The sequence below is a fragment of the Erpetoichthys calabaricus genome, chromosome 8 (assembly GCF_900747795.2).
Source record: "Erpetoichthys calabaricus chromosome 8, fErpCal1.3, whole genome shotgun sequence".
Lineage (NCBI taxonomy): Eukaryota > Metazoa > Chordata > Cladistia > Polypteriformes > Polypteridae > Erpetoichthys > Erpetoichthys calabaricus.
The window spans coordinates 114,095,651-114,114,792 of NC_041401.2; the positions used below are offsets into that span (position 1 = coordinate 114,095,651).

The 19,142-nt window shown below is 39.6% G+C and overlaps 1 protein-coding gene across 5 annotated transcripts in view; it reads right to left on the reverse strand.

The window, feature by feature from the left end:
- The window catches only part of adarb1b (adenosine deaminase RNA specific B1b), a 362,641-nt gene that overhangs the window by 188,863 nt on the left and 154,636 nt on the right, over positions 1–19,142 (reverse strand). For 3 of the 5 annotated variants that reach the window (XM_051931060.1, XM_028807309.2, XM_028807313.2), the window contains exon 3: positions 4,539–4,613. The gene's annotated coding sequence lies outside the window, so the exon portion shown is untranslated. Of the gene's footprint in view, positions 1–4,538; positions 4,631–19,142 lie in introns of those variants that run through there. The other 2 variants (XM_051931059.1, XM_051931061.1) reach the window with 1 other exon arrangement.

Below are 19,142 nucleotides of genomic sequence, written 5' to 3' on the forward strand. Positions count from 1 at the left end.
TTTTTTTTATCATTTTTTTTAAAGCAGCGTCTCATGCAAATCATCCCACACGCATTTTATGAAGATGCCTCCTTTCCTACTTTTGATTGGGTAATACTTGATGTCATCGTTAGTTTGATTGGTCTTTTTAACTGTCCAGTGAGGAGGGCGTGTCTTTTAAGTAGAGTGTGGAAAGTGTTGGCACTGAGATGTGGCGTCAGCGCCAGAGTTGAAGCCCCTAATGTTGCGGTCAGCAAGTCGGCTAACATCCGCCATGTGCCGTCTTTCAGTTGCGAGAAGCAGATCATAGAATGGTTGAAACTGTTGCCCCTAACGTTGCGCCACGGCGTGTGGTTCGTTTATACCTCGTGTCTTCTCATTAAACTTTTATCTCGCGAATATGTTATTGCAATCCGCAGGGGGAGCGTTTCTATAAACTTAATTTAAACTTACGTTTTACACCATGCTTTGTTTCCCTTATGAACATGCTTGAATGCTTCACTCGCTCCCTTCTCAATTGTTTAATTAATTTTTTGCTCTTCGCTGTTTGCGGCTCTTACGTCATTTCCCCCTACTTCGTTGTTTTATCTCGCGAATATGTTATTGCAATCCTTAACGGGAGCGTTTCATTAAACTGATTGAAAATAGTTTAGCATTTACCTTTTTAGTAAAAGGCGAGCTTTTAAGCCTGAGAAATCACCCCGTAAATGCACACGTTTAATTGCACATGTGTTAATATGTATGGTTACACAGTATTAAAAGACAGTGAACAACGTCAGTTACCTTTGTTCCCGCATTTGATAAAAGGCGAGCTTTTAAGCCTGAGAAATCACCCCGTAAATGCACACGTTTAATTGCACATGTGTTAATATGTATGCTTACACAGTATTAAAAGACAGTCAAAAATTAACGTCATTTACCTTCGTTCCCGCGTGTGACTCGTGCTGTAAATGTCTTCCTTGTTTTTAGTTCACGTGATTACGTAGGAGGCGTGATGACGCGATACGTGACTCCGCCTCCTCCATTACAGTGTATGGACAAAAAATATGTTCCAGTTATGACCATTACGCTTTGAATTTCGAAATGAAACCTGCCTAACTTTTGTAAGTAAGCTGTAAGGAATGAGCCTGCCAAATTTCAGCCTTCCACCTACACGGGAAGTTGGAGAATTAGTGATGAGTGAGTCAGTCAGTCAGTGAGTGAGTGAGTCAGTCAGTCAGTCAGTCAGTGAGGGCTTTGCCTTTTATTATTATACATTATACGATCTTTACTGACAATGAGTCTGACTGCATTTAGTGAGCTGTTATCTTAACCATTACACCTAAATGCACTTACAACTAGGGAGGAGTGTGTACTTTAAGATTAAAAGGGGCACTAACCTATTTTTTAATTTTTGAAATGCTTGGATTACACTTTCTACAAAACACAGAGAGTTCCCACTGTAGTTAGAATTTTAATACCAAATGTACATGAAAATTGTATATAATTTTCAAGTAAAATTTAATATTTTTTTTCTTGTTGCTATTACAATATAAACATACTGCAAATGTCTAGCTGAAATTCTAACAATCTAACTGCATCAACAAAGTTAACTTTACTAAGTTACACCAATGATAAAAATCAACTATGAAAAAATCACAAAACCAACCAACTCTTGGAAAAAAACTATTTAACCAGCATATATTTTATGAGCCAGCTTCTGTAGCCGAGGATCGGACCGCCAAGGTCCCAGCCTTCGGCCACCACCCAACTCACACTGCCCCCGACCTCCTTGGCCCCTCCCATAGGTGGTGAGCCCATGGGAGCCCTTCTGGTCGCGTCGTCGGACTTGCGGCCACATGTCTTGGACACTCGGGTGAAGAGAGGGGCAGAGCTGTCAACTGATCACCACCTGGTGGTGAGTTGGCTTCGATGGTGGGGGAGGATGCCGGTCAGGCCTGGTAGGCCCAAACGTGTTGTGAGGGTCTGCTGGGAACGTCTGGCAGAGCCCCCTGTCAGTAGTAGCTTCAACTCCCACCTCCGGCAGAACTTCGACCATGTCCTGAGGGAGGTGGGGGACATTGAGTCCGAATGGGCCATGTTCCATGCCTCTATTGTTGAGGCGGCTGACCGGAGCTGTGGCCGTAAGGTGGTCGGTGCCTGTTGTGGCGGCAATCCCCGAACCCGCTGGTGGACACCGGCGGTGAGGGATGCTGTCAAGCTGAAGAAGGAGTCCTACCGGCCCCTTTTGTCCTGTGGGATTCTGGATGCAGCTAATAGGTACTGGCAGGCCAAGTGGAATGCGGCTTCAGTGGTTGCTGAGGCAAAAACACGGGCATTGGAGGAGTTTGGGGGGGCCATGTAGAATGACTTTCAGACGGCTTCATGGAGATTCTGGTCCACCATCCGGCGTCTAAGGAGGGGGAAGCAGTGCAGTGTCAACACTGTATATGGTGGGGATGGTGCGCTGCTGACCTCGACTCGGGACGTTGTGGGTCGGTGGGGGAGTACTTCAAAGACCTCCTCAATCCCACTAACATGCCTTCCAATGAGGAAGCAGAGCCTGGAGACTCAGAGGTGGGCTCCCCAATCTCTGGGACTGAGGTCACCGAGGTGGTCAAAAAAATTCTTGGTGGCAGGGTCCCGGGGGTGGATGAGATACGCTCGGAGTTCCTCAAGGCTCTGCATGTTGTAGGGCTGTATTGGTTGACACGTCTCTGCAACATCGCATGCACATCAGGGACAGTGCCTCTGGATTGGCAGACCGGGATGGTGGTCCCCCTTCGGAGGGTGTGTTCCAACTACAGAGGGATCACACTCCTCAGCCTCCCTGGAAAAGTCTATTCGGGGGTTCTGGAGAGGAGGGTCCGTCGGATAGTCGAACCTCGGATTCAGGAGGAACAGTGTGGTTTTCGTCCTGGTCGTGGAACAGTTCTATACCCTTAGCAGAGTCCTGGAGGGTGCATGGGAGATAGCCCAACCACTCTACATGTGTTTTGTGGACTTGGAAAAGGCGTTCGACCGTGTCCCTCGGGAAATCCTGTGGAGGGTGCTCTGGGAGTATGGGGTACCGGACCCCTTGATAAGGGCTGTTCGGTCCCTGTACAACCGGTGTCAGAGCTTGGTCCACATTGCCGGCAGTAAGTCGAACCCGTTTTCAGTGAGAGTTGGACTCGGCCAGGGCTGCCCTTTGTCACCGATTCTGTTCATAACTTTTATGGACAGAATTTCTAGGCGCAGCCAGGGTGTTGAGGGGGTCCGGTTTGGTGGACTCAGGATTGGGTCACTGCTTTTTGCAGATGATGTTGTACTGTTTGCTTCATCAGGCCGTGATCTTCAGCTCTCTCTGGATCGGTTCGCAGCTGAGTGTGAAGCGGCTGGGATGGGAATCAGCACCTCCAAATCTGAGACCATGGTCGTCAGCCGGAAAAGGGTAGAGTGCCCTCTCAGGGTTGGGAGTGAGATCCTGCCTCAAGTGGAGGAGTTCATGTATCTCAGGGTGTTGTTCACGAGTGAGGGAAGAATGGAGAGCGAGATTGACAGGTGGATCGGTGCAGCGTCCGCAGTGATGCGGACTCTGCATCGGTCTGTCGTGGTGAAAAAGGAGCTGAGCCGTAAGGCAAAGCTCTCAATTTACCAGTCAATCTATGTTCCTACCCTCACCTATGCTCATGAGCTTTGGATAGTGACCAAAAGAACAAGATCGCAAATACAAGCGGCTGAAATGAGTTTCCTCCGCAGGGTGTCTGGGCTCTCCCTTAAAGATAGGGTGAGAAGCTCAGTCATCCGGGAGGGGCTCAGAGTAGAGCTGCTGCTCCTCCGCAACGAGAGGAGTCAGATGAGGTGGCTCGGGCATCTGATCAGGATGCCTCCTGGACGCCTCCCTGGTGAGGTGTTCTGGGCACGTCCAACTGGGAGGAGGCCCCGGGGAAGACCCAGGACACGCTGGAGGGACTATGTCTCCCGGCTGGCCTGGGAACGCCTTGGGATTCTCCCAGAAGAGCTAGAAGAAGTGGCCGGAGAGAGGGAAGTCTGGGCATCTCTGCTCAAGCTGCTGCCCCCGTGACCCAACCTCGGATAAGTGGAAGACAATGGATGGATGGATGGATGGATATTTTATGAGCTTTCCTCTGTGATTGTTCATTATAAATATACACATCTTTATCAATATAGTGAATTTAAGAACTCCTAATAGTGAAATTGCATTTGGCCTTCACAGTATAATTGCATGTGAACACATTAAAATATGAAAAGATATGATAGACACATTAATTCACATTTCTGCAAAATTTTAGCTATTAATACTCTTCCATTTTAGGGGAATTACAGTTTAAAGATGACAAAACTAAAATGCATAGAAAGAGAGACAAAAGAAAACCCACAGTAATAGCCAGCAAATACAGTGCACCATCCCATAAGTCAAGCAAAATATTTACATGATTTGTCATAGAAAATCTCTGATTAACAAACAAATTACTCTGCTCCAAGATGGATTAAAGTATATAAATCTTCCTGCATTTTCCTGTTCCCAATGTACATTTTAGAAACTAGTGTCCTGCAGTTAATTAAGATTGACTTACTTTTGTCTTCTTTCTCTATAATGAAAGGCGCTGAAGTTCAGCTGCAGCTGAGAGTCGACAGCACAGGACTGTGAGCTGAAAAACAGAACAAAGTCCAATTAACTAATTGTAATTTACTAAGCTATATTACAATTTTGTATCCACAAACTGGGATTTTTTTTGTTTATCCAAGATCACATAATTAAATGGAGGGTGTGCTTGCCTACTTAGTTCTGTCTTTCATTCCCTATTGATAACAGTCAAATTAAAACCTGAAAACGTGTGCTGCACAAATTGATCTGCCAGTAAATAAAACTGGCAAGTTTGTACTCTTCATATGCAAATGACAAATTTGTATTTTGTTGATCTTATAAGAGTAGTAATGTGGGACCTATGCATGTTCAGTACAATATGGTGGTTTGTTCTTATAAAGAGTTGGGGGTAATGTGGGAAGTGGGGAGTCTTTAAGTTTCTTTTTCTCAGTTGACCTAAGGTGTTCATTTTTAAAAAGGGTGCTTAGTTTCCATTTCACTGAACAATTTTTTTTATCTTAGGCTTCCTTCTTATTAATGTAAGCGGTTTTAATGAAAGAATGCACAAATAAAGCAGAAAGCTTTCTGTGGCTATCAAATGACATTCATGCATTTACAAATTCAGAAAACTGAGTAAAACAAACAGGACTGCAGAGTACCATCTATAGATCTACTAACATAAGTTTAAATGAAGTGGTGGGTGGATAGATGGAAGGATAGATGTACAGATCTCTATCTGTGACAAACAAGAATCTCAAGAAGTACTTTAACAAATAGCAAGAACAACCACCCCATCAAAATACACAAATTTTAAAAGAAAAAAAGCTTCCGACCTTCTGACTTGGCTAAAGCAGGGCAGACTCTAGGTATATGGGTGCAAAAATGTTTCATATGTGCACCGTTCTCCAAGAGGTACCCGACTGTTGAGTTTATATATGATCACAATGGCGCCATTCTCCACCTGTTCATGAGTTGCAATGATTACAAAAGGGGTTGACCGTCGATTTCATATGGATCTAAAATGTGGACTTTCTTTTGAATGTCTCTTTTTGAGCTCTTGCAAACAACTCAGGACAGGGGCATAATGTACCCTTAAGCAGGCACTGGGCTAAAGATAAGAGAGGCATTACAAGGATGTACTGCCATAGGTATAAAGGAGCCCCAGTAGCATTTCATTAAACACTTCTATTGAATAATATGCTGTTTAAAAGTACTCAATGCTAGTGTGTTAGTTAGGATGTGCAGCTTTTTTGGTAATAATCATAAGTTTTGCCTTTACTTTCTCCTTCACTACTACCTCCAAAATGTCCTATTACCGAGCCAGCCTTCTTAATTAGATTGTTGATTAGGTGGGCTTCTGTTGAAGTCATATCACCAGCACAGTACACACTACAGTGTAGAAAATCATACTGGCTATCGCAGATTTATAAAACATGTAAAGGTTGTCACTACACTCAAATTAAAGGAATGCAGTCTACTAAGGAAAAAGAGTTTGCTCTGCTCTTTCCTGCTCTTTCCTACATAGTTCCAAGTATCTGTAGTACTGTACTACCTTCACATACCATTCCTGAATAATGACTTGGCATAGCTTTTGTGTAACAAAAGTAATTAACCAGTTCCTCAGTTTTGCTGATATTTAGAACATCTACCTTAATAAAAGCATAAGTATCTGTGTGTCCGTTCGGTTGCTATGTTTATGTAATTCCAAAAGATGGCGCATCAAAAACATTTTTGTAATAAAATGCATCGAATTTGTCATTCCAATAGATGGTGCATCAACAAACATTAACACTGTTTTCACAAATACCATACCAAAAGGCAAATAACAGAGACATGTGCATTGCATGGTGCACTGTAAATGTTAACACTGAGGTCTACATTGATTATTTTGACTTCAGCCCATCTAAGACAGGTAGCATGGCTAGTTATTAAAATAACATAACATTCTCAAATAGAAGAGAAATATGTTTTAGTTGGCTTTCTGACCCAATTCATTTGATGGCATTTCTTTTTAAACTCTGCTTTGTTTAACCTGTAAGTTTTAGATCATTATGACAAGTGTTGAACAGACATTGATGTGGTTCATTTCCAGAAAGCCAACGGATTTAACTACATGAAGTATACTCTTGTGCAATGTAAGGTAAATCAGTATGCTTGGAGAAGTAAGATGAATCAGCAGATGGTATAACACAAACTATGAAAGGCATTCCTGTTGCATCCGTGGAGTGAGGAGTTAGAAAGAAGCTAGTTTAAACTCAAAACAACTTTGTTGCCATTTTACTATAAAATATATTGCAAGATATTAGATATATAATATACTGCTTATAGGCTCTTGTTATTTAGTATACAATATATAGACACGTTATTTAGTATACAATATATAGACACAATGTTATGTACTATACAGTTATACATAGCAAACAAACAGCCAGTAATTAAAAATATGAATGGGGAAGGGGTCTAACAGTCATAATAGTCCTTTGTGCATAACTTTGTAGAAACAGCTGTTTTCCTATATAAAAGTTTAAAGCAAAGGGTCCATCTGGGGTGAAAAAACCTTGCAAATACACAGTAAATACCTCTGTATGTTACACTACAAAAAGCTGCTACTTAGGTCTGTCTTTTTACATTTTTGTGCATAACGATTAAGTTATCAATTTAACAGTTAAGCAGGAAACATGAATGAGAAAATTCAAATTGCCTTTTTGCTTACGTATATTACAATGAATGCAAAATTACCAGTACATAATACTATTTCTAATAACAGCTATACATAATAACAGCTTTATGTAGTTATCTTTAATATTATGTACTCATTAAAATGCATATACGAATTCTTAGAACAAATAAGAGTTGTATTTTATTCTTTTGTGTGTTAATGAAAAATGAAGCACAATATGCATTTTTCCTAAAAATATGTTTGAACTGAAAATTAGCAACACAAAAGTACAAATACAAATTCAAAAGTGCAAATGCAGCATGACCAAAACCACAACAGTCAAAGTAGTTTATGATATCTCCTTGGTCATCTGGGAGAAACTGTCAACACTGTCTCTTTCAGACAAAGAAGAATGCAAGATTTTGAACATGAGCTGATGATGAATTTGGTGAAGAAGCGATTAAAGGTTGGAAAAGTCCATGAAAATTGTTCTCTGGGGGGAAAAAAAAGAAAAAAAACCAAAAAAACTTGTTTTCTATTGCGGCTCCTGTTTTTTTCTTTCAAAACTATTTCTTTTGTACATACAGTGTAAAAATGCACTGTGCTGTGCATATTCTAAATTGATGTAATGACATTTTCAGCAAATCATACACATTAGCTATCCACATTCTACATAGCAAATGCATTGGTTTATTAAAGATTTAATCTTTTTTTTTTTTTTTAACAATCCATTGTTTCAAAACAAGCTGTCTTTGTCAAGATGATAAAATACATGGCCTTCAAATTTTTTGATTAGTATGAACATTTTAAATCCATAAAAATAGTTTTTCTCATCCTACTGTTGACTCTTTTCTTCTTCTTTCGGCTGCACCCATTAGGGGATGCCACAGTGGATCATCCTCTTCCATATCTTTCTGTCCTCTGCATCTTGTTCTGTTACACCCATTACCTGCATGTCCTCTCTCACCACATCCATACACTTTCTCTTGGGCCTTCCTCTTTTTCTCTTGCCTGGCAGCTCTATTCTTAGCATCCTTCTGACTTTGTCTCTCAACCGTCCAACTTCAGCTGACCCTCTAATGTACTCATTTCTAATCCTGTCCATCCTCGTAACACACAATGCAAATCTTAGCATCTTTAACCCTTTGCGGTTGTTAGGCCAGAAAACTGGCCTTAGTAAAAAGTGCGCTATAGGTCGTCAGGCCACCGCTGGTGGCCCTGCAAGTTTCTGACCGATTTGCACAGTCGCCTGGTCGAGAAAAGTGGCCTGTGTTATTCCTACGTGCTTGAAAAAAATAACTGCTGTAATTATTGCCGTTTTTTCAATAATTAATTACGACTAATGTAGCGTGACGTTGAAAATTAAATACGACTGCAAAGGGTTAACTCTGCTACCTCCAGCTCCATCTCCTGCTTTCTGGTCAGTGCCACCGTCTCCGACCCATATAACATAGCTGGTCTCACTAACGTCCTGTAGACCTTCCCTTTCACTCTTGCTGATACCCGTCTGTCACAAATTACTCCTGACACTCTTCTCCACCCATTCCACCCTGCCTGCACTCTTTTTCACCTCTCTTCCACAATCCCCATTACATTGTACTGTTCATCGCAAGTATTTAAACTCATCCACCTTCGCCAACTCTATCCTTGCATCCTCACCATTCCACTGACCTCCCTCTCATTTACACACATGTATTGTCTTGGTCCTACTGACCGTCATCCCTCTCCTCTCTAGAGCATATCTCCACTGTTGACTCTTTTCTGCAACCCTAAAATTGTATATACAGTTATACAGTTCAGTAATCTTAATATTGTCTGCTGATACAAATGTACCCCTCTTTTAACCACAATTATGTAATTCTTTAAAGAAATAACTTTTCCTACTCTTTGTAAGAGTGGCCTTTGCTAGTAGGGTTGGATGTTACAATTAAGCCTCTGCTTCTTGATTACTGATTGAATAATGTTTTCATTGATTTATCCAAAGTTCTCGATATTTTCACATCTTTCTCCTAATTTATGCCCTTTCTTTATAGGATTTCATCATTGTATTCACAAGAAAGTGCTTGATCGTTATATGTGGGTTCTTCCTTCACATTCATTACTCAACCTATGGTCCTTATTTAGACCAATGGCCTATCAAAAAATTACAATGACCACTCAAATTACATACAGACTAAGGTCAACCACTTCACTGCAAGTTATTTTTTTTATTTAATTTTAGGGCTTTCTTTTATTAATCTCAATGAAAACTGCTGAATCAACATACCAAAAAGGTGGACTACTTTGTATCAATATACTTTTAAGTTTTACATAGCTTTACAGACAGTAAGACTATATTTATGTAAGTTAATAGTTCCTAATTATAAGGATCTAATTTAAAGTAACAGAATATTAAAATTGCCCAAGAACTTCTGCAAGACACTTATTAATAATGCTCTTATTTTAAGGAAGAAAGGAATGGAAATTTCACCAAGAGACATCATAGATCTTTAACAATTATTAAATGTCAGTATAACACAAGGAGAATATGACTGAATCTCTTTTTTGATTTGTCTATTTTGATCTCTAGGTCTGAAAAGAAGTTTCTGGATAATGTATTTTTTTTGTTGTTTTTAATATTATATATTTGATAGAAACTGAAATATAGGCAGTAAGTCGTCTTTTTGGAATTAATGACATTATTCTTTGATTATATTTTAGGTAAGACTAACAGCTCTAATGAAGAATATATGCAGACAATCTGTTAATCAGTTGTAAGTTCCTCTTACCACTGATTAAGTAAGAATGCTCAAATATTAATTAAATAAGATGGGCATTTATTCTTTATCAGCTTCTGTGGTTTTCAGATGTACAACCCAGAAAAGTTTATTTTTTCCTTTAAGTGCAAAACAGTAATTTTAGGTTTGTTTACCAAGCCTTTTTTAAAACCAAACAGTTAGCAACTTAAGGCATAACTGCAATTTAAAATTGTCACTTCTCACACTTTTCTTTGTTTCTGTATGTTCATCTATATTTTCATACTGCGGTTTAAACAAATAAAGATTTCTTAACAAAGTCAAAAAAGAACAGATATATGAAGTGAAAGGCTTTTAATCAGTTTCTCTGGATTATCTGAAGTTTTTTGAATTGATATGGAGTGAGTAGATTAAAGAAATTGAGAAAGTCAGCAAAGAATCTAATAACATACAGTGTTTACTAAAAACATGGAATTACAGTAGCCCTGCCTAACCCAATATAGTGTATTTGGATTTAAATTTACATTTAATCAAAGTAAATACAGCACAAGAAAAGAAATTAATGTAATTAAAATTTAGAAATTATACTGTATTTCTTCAAATATTTAATGTCAACTGTACAATATATAGAACATGGAAATAATCAATATAGCACTTCCCAAGGTTTGTGTTTTTTTTAATCACTTTGCCAAACTGGTTCAAAGGAGTGAGGTAAATTATTCATGGCCTGTGTCACTAAAACAGTTTACATAGCATTATATGATTTATACTGACTATATGGCAAATTTCCTATTCATTAATTACAGCTCTGCAACATTCTAGTTAAAAATTAAAAGCAATTATTTTCATTACAAAACTCGTTCCTCCCCCAAACTATGCGACTCTTCAATTCCACCCAGGGGGGTAAACGTTAACATTATATGAAGTTATTGTCTGTTTTTACCTGCATTATTATCAATCTTTAATTTAATATTGTTTTTTGTATCAGTAAGGTGCTGCTGGAGTAAGTGAATTTCCCCTTGGGATTAATAAAGTATCTATCTATCTATCTATCTAGAAAGCATTTTTATGATCATTTTACTGTCATTATTTAAATGCAAAATCACTATCACTCACATCTTGTGAAAATATAAGTATATCCCCCACATAAACATATTCGTTAAATAAAATCTAGTCACAGCTGAGCTATATTAATACTGTATTTTACTGTGGTCTGATTACATGTGAGTTGTTTCTCTTCAATGACATCATGAACTCAGGTAAAACATGACTCAAGAGTGAAGATATTAAGTAGGACTAAGTTCTATTGGCTTCAGGTAAGGGAGTTCTGGTACTAAAGAGTACAGTACAGTGATCCCTCACTATATCGCGCTTCGCCTTTCGCGGCTTCACTCTATCGCGGATTTTATATGTAAGCATATTTAAATATATATCGCGGATTTTTTGCTGGTTCGCAGATTTCTGTGGACAATGGGTCTTTTAATTTCTGGTACATGCTTCCTCAGTTGGTTTGCCCAGTTGATTTCATACAAGGGATGCTATTGGCAGATGGCTGAGAAGCTACCCAGCTTACTTTTCTCTCTCTCTCTCTCGCGCTGACTTTTTCTGATCCTGACGTAGGGGGATTGAGCAGGGGGGCTGTTCGCACACCTAGACGATACGGACGCTCGTCTAAAAATGCTGAAAGATTATCTTCACGTTGGCTACCTTCTGTGCAGCTGCTTCGTGAAGTGACATGCTGCACGGTGCTTCGCATACTTAAAACCACGAAGGGCACGTATTGATTTTTTTATCTGTCTCTATCTCTCTCTCTGCTCCTGACGGAGGGGGTGTGAGCTGCCGCCTTCAACAGCTTTGTGCCGCGGTGCTTCGCATACTTAAAAGCCAAACAGACCTATTGATTTGTTTGCTCCTTTGAAGAGGAAGATATGTTTGCATTCTTTTAATTGTGAGACTGAACTGTCATCTCTGTCTTGTCATGGAGCACAGTTTAAACTTTTGAAAAAGAGACAAATGTTTGTTTGCAGTGTTTGAATAACGTTCCTGTCTCTCTACAACCTCCTGTGTTTCTGCGCAAATCTGTGACCCAAGCATGACAATATAAAAATAACCATATAAACATATGGTTTCTACTTCGCGGATTTTCTTATTTCGCGGGTGGCTCTGGAACGCAACCCCCGCGATGGAGGAGGGATTACTGTACAAGCACCTTCTTAGATGCTTAAAGGCCAGTCACATAAATCCACTTTAAAATTAGATATTTAGAAAGGCTTTCAGAATATACATCAGTGCTTTCTTTTCCTTCTGTAAAACAGAGGACAGTTGTTAATACACCAATGCAAAAAGTTCCATATGGATAATTAACATTTATAAAAATTTAGTAGAACCCTGTGAATACAAAATGTAGGTCAGATTAATCAACGAGATTCCAAAGAACAAAAAACTTTTAACATCCATATTGACATTTGTCACACACGTGCACTTTGGAGTCAACCAAAGGGACCAGAAAACGACAATTCCACGCCAGGCCAGGGGGCGATGGGGTGCACTGAACTGCAGACAAAACACGAGAAATCCTTCCTGTCCCGGCCCTGAGGATGTCACTTCCTGTGAACCAGCTATAAAAACCCCTCATCCTTCATACTTAAACAGTTCTGTTTTGGACTCTAACCAGTACACATTGTACTCTACTTTAAAGCCTTTTCCAGCTAGGGAAACTATATGGGTGGCTGCCCCAAACCTTCATTGTGTGTCCGGCTGTTTCTTTCACACACTGCTAACTGGAGTAGTATCCACTGGTGTCGATATTTTGAGCATTCTGAGCAAGTGGGGCACTGCTCCCACATTTCCTAGCAGATGGTGCTGTGGTGCAAAAATTCTACAAGTGTAATCTGTAAACTCACCTAAATTGGTCTGCAGGAGGCATACCAGCTCCCCAAACCTGACATAGACTGACACAGTCACATGTTCTTTCACACACACAGGCTTTTATACAGTTGTGGGGAACTCTTCCCCACCACTTCCCACTAGCCAGCACAGTACAACAAGCACCAATTATAAAACACACAGCATTTCTTCTCTCCTCTCTGTGTTTCTCTGCTTCATTCTCCACTCCTCCTCCAGCAGACTTTGTCTTCTCCCTCCTGACTCTGGCCCTTGGAGCAGTGACAGCGGGCTTCTTTTATCATGCACCTGGGATGAATTCCAGTGGCAGAAGCTTGAGAAAGTAGGGCTCCGTAGTCCCTGCAGCACCCATGGAACCCAACAGGGTTGTACCAAACTTCAACTCTCATGAGCCCAAGAGGGATGCCACCTAGCACTCTGGGGGAGATAATGCCTCGTGCATGTCCTCTCCCCAAGTCCTTCCATGAATCAGGCGTCCCAGCCAGGTAATAGCCCTGGCCGTCTGCCACAACTGCTAAAATGATTACTGCAAACTCAGCTTAGTCGTCATAATAAAAACTTTCCAATTTTTGGAGATATGCTCAATACATTTTCTTTCTGAGAAAAATATTTAATTTCTTTGTCCCTGGCTCCTCTAACCTGTTTCCAGATTGATCTTCCATTGTTCTATGCATACCTGTGCTCACGTGTGCACATATACAGACTTAATGTTTGTGTTCATTTCTGTTGCATGAAGGCTAAATATAACTAAATATCATGAATTACGTCAATTACATATGTGTAATTTGATTTAGCACTTTCATTCTGAACAAATATTGGAAATTTATGAATATTCATGTGTGTTTTTGCTTTTAGTGTTGAGTATTTTGTATTGATGTTATATACCACAGTCATTTTACTATTTTACTTTATGATAACACTGTATGTTGATAGATCTTCATTTAGTGTGACTTAGTTATTGTATGATTTGGCTGACATGTTATCATTCCTAGTGCTGGTAGCCTGATACATCATAAAATCAGTCCCCCTTGCATGAAGTTTTACTGAAGGCTTGTCCTCGGCTGACGTCCACAGCTGCTGACACTGCTCTGATCTTCCACATCTCCTTAAATGTGGTTTCTTTGATCTTTTTTTCTGCTACATTTCCTGGCTGCACATTCCTGCCACCAGCTTCACTTCACTCTGCTTACTTGGGGTCAGATCAGCACTTGCTTTCCTCAGTTCTGTTAGCAGACCCAAGCTAGACTCTTTCCCAAGGCTCACTGGCTGCCACATATTAGACCAATGGATTTAAGAAATGGGTCTCTAAGTTTTGCTCTATAAGGGCTGGATCATTCCTCTACCTGACTCTTTCACTGACACAAACACAGACATTCTGCATGGCCTTTTTAAGATGACTCTGACCTTTCTAAGAGCATCTCTCTCCCAGGTCTGCATAACCTGCATGACCCCACTAGGAATTTATGCCAAAAATGTCACTGGTATTATCCCAACAGCTATCAACATCCAGGAGATTTATGTCCAACCCAAATACTCTTTACAGATAGTGAAATTAATGGAGAATATTTGTAAGACTATAAGAGATAGAGGTGGAAAAAACACACTTGTGCAGATCCAGCTAACTAAATTTTAAAAAAAGCATGTTAGTCAGGAATGGTCCAATTATTTTAGAATAAATTGAGATATAGGCTTTTCATCATATTTTGTAGAGTAGAACTTCAATTCACCAAACAAAATGAAAAAAAGGGTTTGGAAAAAAAGTGCCATTACAGACAATATACCATTCTCAGTTACTCTTCAATAAAATTCTGTGCAACACATAATACGTGGATTTAAACTTTTAATGCTAAAACCTGAAGGAGATTCCATAAACTATTGCATGTCCTGTAGTCACATAAGAACAGTCTTGCAGTTGTTAAGAAAAAGAAGCCACAACAGAAATACAGAAACAGAAAAGAAAGCCATGTTTGGAGCTTCAACATAGACACTGTTCATCATTCATGGTTTGCTATACAGATAGCTATATTAATATCACATAATTGAATTGCCTCAGAAATAAAGTTTGCTTTAAAAAATAGCTTGCCACACTTTATACTCCCTCAAGACAACCGTAATACACAAAGACTTAAATCCCAACAATACTGAGCACAATCAATCTGGCACCTAGTGACAGCACTTGAGCTTAGAGACAGCAACAGGATCTGACAACTGTTTGCATAAGGTTTTACGTAATCTGGTTAAAGAAGCCAGTCTCTGATGCAAACTACCTCATAGCTGCCAAGCAGGGCAAGATGACTAATATGCTGAGAGCACTGTGCTTTAGCTTCACCCTTCACCAACCAGGCAGCATCTTTGTTAATAGATTCAATGCTAAACTTTGCATCTTAGAAGCAGCAGAAACTCTGTGAGTTCAGCATTTCTAGCCTTCAAAAAAGGGCACAATTATGGATGATTCTGACAAGCCCAACAGGAATTCAAGAAATTATCAGTAAAACCTTGTTTTTATCATGCTAACTCCATATTGGAAAATAAATATTTCAGATTTGAAAGACACGCTAAATTAAAATAAGTATTCATTATAGAAATATGCACTCAGTTATGCATACCCGTATATGTAAATAATGACAGTAAGAAAGGTAACATTTTTTTCCCTAATTCTGGTACAATTCCTTGAATCACACAGCAGTACTTCAACATGACAGTACAAGAACATGTGTGGCAAAAAAATAGATTTTCTCTTGATCAATGTTACAGTTTATCACTAAAGTTAAACAAACTATAAAACTGCAAGAAAATATCACAATGGGCCAAGCAGTTTAAGGTAATAAGAGTAATTATCATAAATTAATCATGTAAACTGTTAAAATAAGTTAAATGAAATGCCAAGCCTAGCAAAGCTTATAGTACCAAGTTAATACCATAAGAAGGTTCATTTCCTGCTACCTAATGAAGCTCCAAGCCACGTACTGAAATACCAAAATTCACTAGCACATAATATACAAGAGGCCAATGGAGAAATTTCGTTCATGCAATGCTTGCTAAAAATAACCAATAATATTTCATCTTTAACCACAATGCACCTAAACATGCACTATTGTATCGTATATACAATCGAAATTAAGGGAGTATGTGAATATTCAGATCCCACCCCCTTTTCCCCTTTGGAATGCTTATGCAAAAGGTTTAGTACTGCCGCTGTGGCGACCCCTAACAGGAGCAGCTGAAAGAAGAAGTCCTTAAGTTTCACTCATCTTTTATGCAGATAAGACTGTTGAGTGGCACTGTTGTGCAGACTGTATTCTCATGTGATGTCTTTCTTTTATAGAAAATAAACACTAAGAAGGAAGGAGCAAGTGTGCCACGCATGTATACTATATGTCTACCAGTGTAGAAATCTAAGCAGCTAGTCGGGGTCAATTTGATAACATTAAACAGATAACATAATCGGGTACAAGAAGCACACCTGAAAACCGAACCAAATACATTCTTCTCTAGGTACATTTTCTCAAAAAGCTTCTTCCAGTTATGTAGACAAGAAGAACCAAGAGGCAAGACAGGACACAACAATGGAGAGGATGCCAGTTTATCACAAGCAATGCTCATGAGAACATCCATACTGGGCCAATGTAGAGATGACAATCATTCTATCACTTACATCTCTGAGATGTGTGAGGAAGTACACACTGATTGGAACTCTTTTAGTAGCACTGATCTGAAATGGCTACAAAATGCGCAAGAGTTTGACTTGTCAATGAAAGACAAATAAAGAAGCCAAAAAAAGGTCTGGGGCAGCCACCCATATAATATTTAGCTGCAAAAATGGATAAATTAGTTGTACAGATGTGTACAGGTTCGAGTCCAAAACAGAACTGATTTGAGATTGTCAAGATGGTAGTTTTAAAGGCAAGCAGAGGAAGTGGTGTCGTCAGTGGGGCCAGGACCAGAAGTAACATCATCAAGGTCCCTGTAACCAGAAGTGAAATCATTAGGGCCAGACAGAATTTCCCATAACTGATCTGCAGAGAAGTGAGATAAAGAGTACTCCGCCACCCCCTGGTCTGGTGTGGAATTACTCTCATTCAGGTCCTTTAGCTGCTTCCCATGCGCACATGTGTGACAGACTATAAAGGCATATGTTGAACAGTCAGGAGAGAAACATGTAGATCAAAGGTGATTCCCATTTTTAAACAGCTGCTTGTATGCCATATTCAGATGCAAGGCCTCTTATGATTAAAGCTGTCCCTGCTCCTTATGTAAATACACCTGTACTATTGATGGATTTCAAAAGGAGGTCAAAACACTTCAAAGATAGCTGGTAATTATATGATGCAGATCAGATCAACATGCTACATTAAAATAAAATCACAAACTTCATTACTTGCCAGTCTCTTTCAGCTTCCATTTCATTCTAAATTTAATTACAAATAATTCAAGGATGCTATATTAGCACAACACGATGTAAAGGTTTGCCAATCCACTGAAAAAAGCATGCACACTAAAGTAAGGATATATTCCAATACAATCATGAACACAAATTTGATTTTCAGTATTTACCTACATACATATTCTCAAAGTACAGTGTATGTGATAGAGGAGAAAAGATGCAAAAGTTAAATAAATGCTGTAAAATAAAAAGAAAGTTTAAAAGACATTTCTGTGTTTACCCTTTAAATATTTGTCTTGGAGCTGTGAGAAAGGACAAATTAAAAAGGAAACAAAGTCCAAGAACCTAAAGGATGGAAAGCCAGAGTGAATGGAAAAAGTGGCCATCTGAAAAGATGAAGTGTAAGATTAAAGCAACGTGTTTATTCCTTCATGTACAGTATACCTTTAAGCTAAAGTCGCATACAGAGTAGGTAAAATACATTGAGGCATACACAACATTCTTGTTTAGATAACCTTTCTGGGCAAAGATTCCAAGATCCATTCAAAAGGGCACACAATGATAAAACAAGCAAAATGCATGGACTACATCCCATACAATGACTTGTATACCAATTTGGAATGTTGGTATAGTGCATATTTTGTGACCTGCCAGCTTTCTGGTGTTTTCAGTTTTAATTACATCCCACATTTGCTTAGCAGATGCTTTTATTCAAGGTGACTTACAGCACAGGTCAACATAATTGAGTAAACTGTAAAATGTGAATTTCCCATTGGGATTAATAAAGTATCTATCTATCTATCTATCTAAACATTTACAGAAAACAGTAACAGAATTTAGGGGTCTTCTTTTCTTTAGCCTTCGCCACCTCTCTCTTCACCTTGCGTCTTATCTCCTTGTACTCTTGCCTATTTCTGCATCTGACTATCCCACTTCTTTTTTTGCCATCCTCTTCCTCTGTAAACTCTCCTGTATTTCCTCATTCAACCACCAGGTTTCATTTTCCTCCTTTCTCTTTCCAGATGTCACACCAAGCACCCTTCTTGCTGTCACCCTTACTACATCTTCTGTAGTTTCCCAGCTGTCTGGTAACTTTTCACTGCCACCCAGTGCCTGTCTCACCTCCTCCCTAAACTCAACCTTGCAGTCTTCCTTTTTCAAATTCCACCATTTGATCCTTGGCTCTGCCCTCACTCTCTTCCTCTTCTTAATCTCCAATGTCATCCTACAGACCACCATCCTATGCTGCTTAACTACACTTTCCCTTGCCACCACTTTGCAGTCTTCAATCTCCTTCAGATCAACTCTTCTGCACAGGATGTAATCCACCTGTGTGCATCTTCCTCCACTCTTGTACGTAACCCTATGTTCCTCCCTCTTCTTAAAATACGCATTCACCACAGCCATGTCCATCCTTTTGGAAAAATCCACTATCCTCTGACCTTCTCCATTCCTCTCCTTGACACCATATCTACCCATCACCTCCTCATCTCCACTGTTCCCTTCACCAACATGCCCATTGAAATCTGCTCCAATCAACACTTTCTGTCCCTTAGGTACACTGTTCATCACTTCATCCAACTCACTCCAAAAATCTTCTTTCTCACCCATTGCACACCCAACTTGTGGGGCATATGCACTAACAACATTCATCATCACACCTCCAATTTCCAGCTTCACAATCATTACTCTGCCTGACACTCTTTTCACCTCCAAAACACTCTTGACATACTGTTCCTTCAGAATAACTCCTACCCCATTTCTTCTCCCATCCACACCATGATAGAACAATTTGAATCCACTTCCGATCCACCTGGCCTTACTCCCCTTCCATTTAGTCTCTTGCACGCACAATATATTGTGACAGATTAAGGTCTCCGTGACCCCTTGAATCTTCAGACCACACGTCAG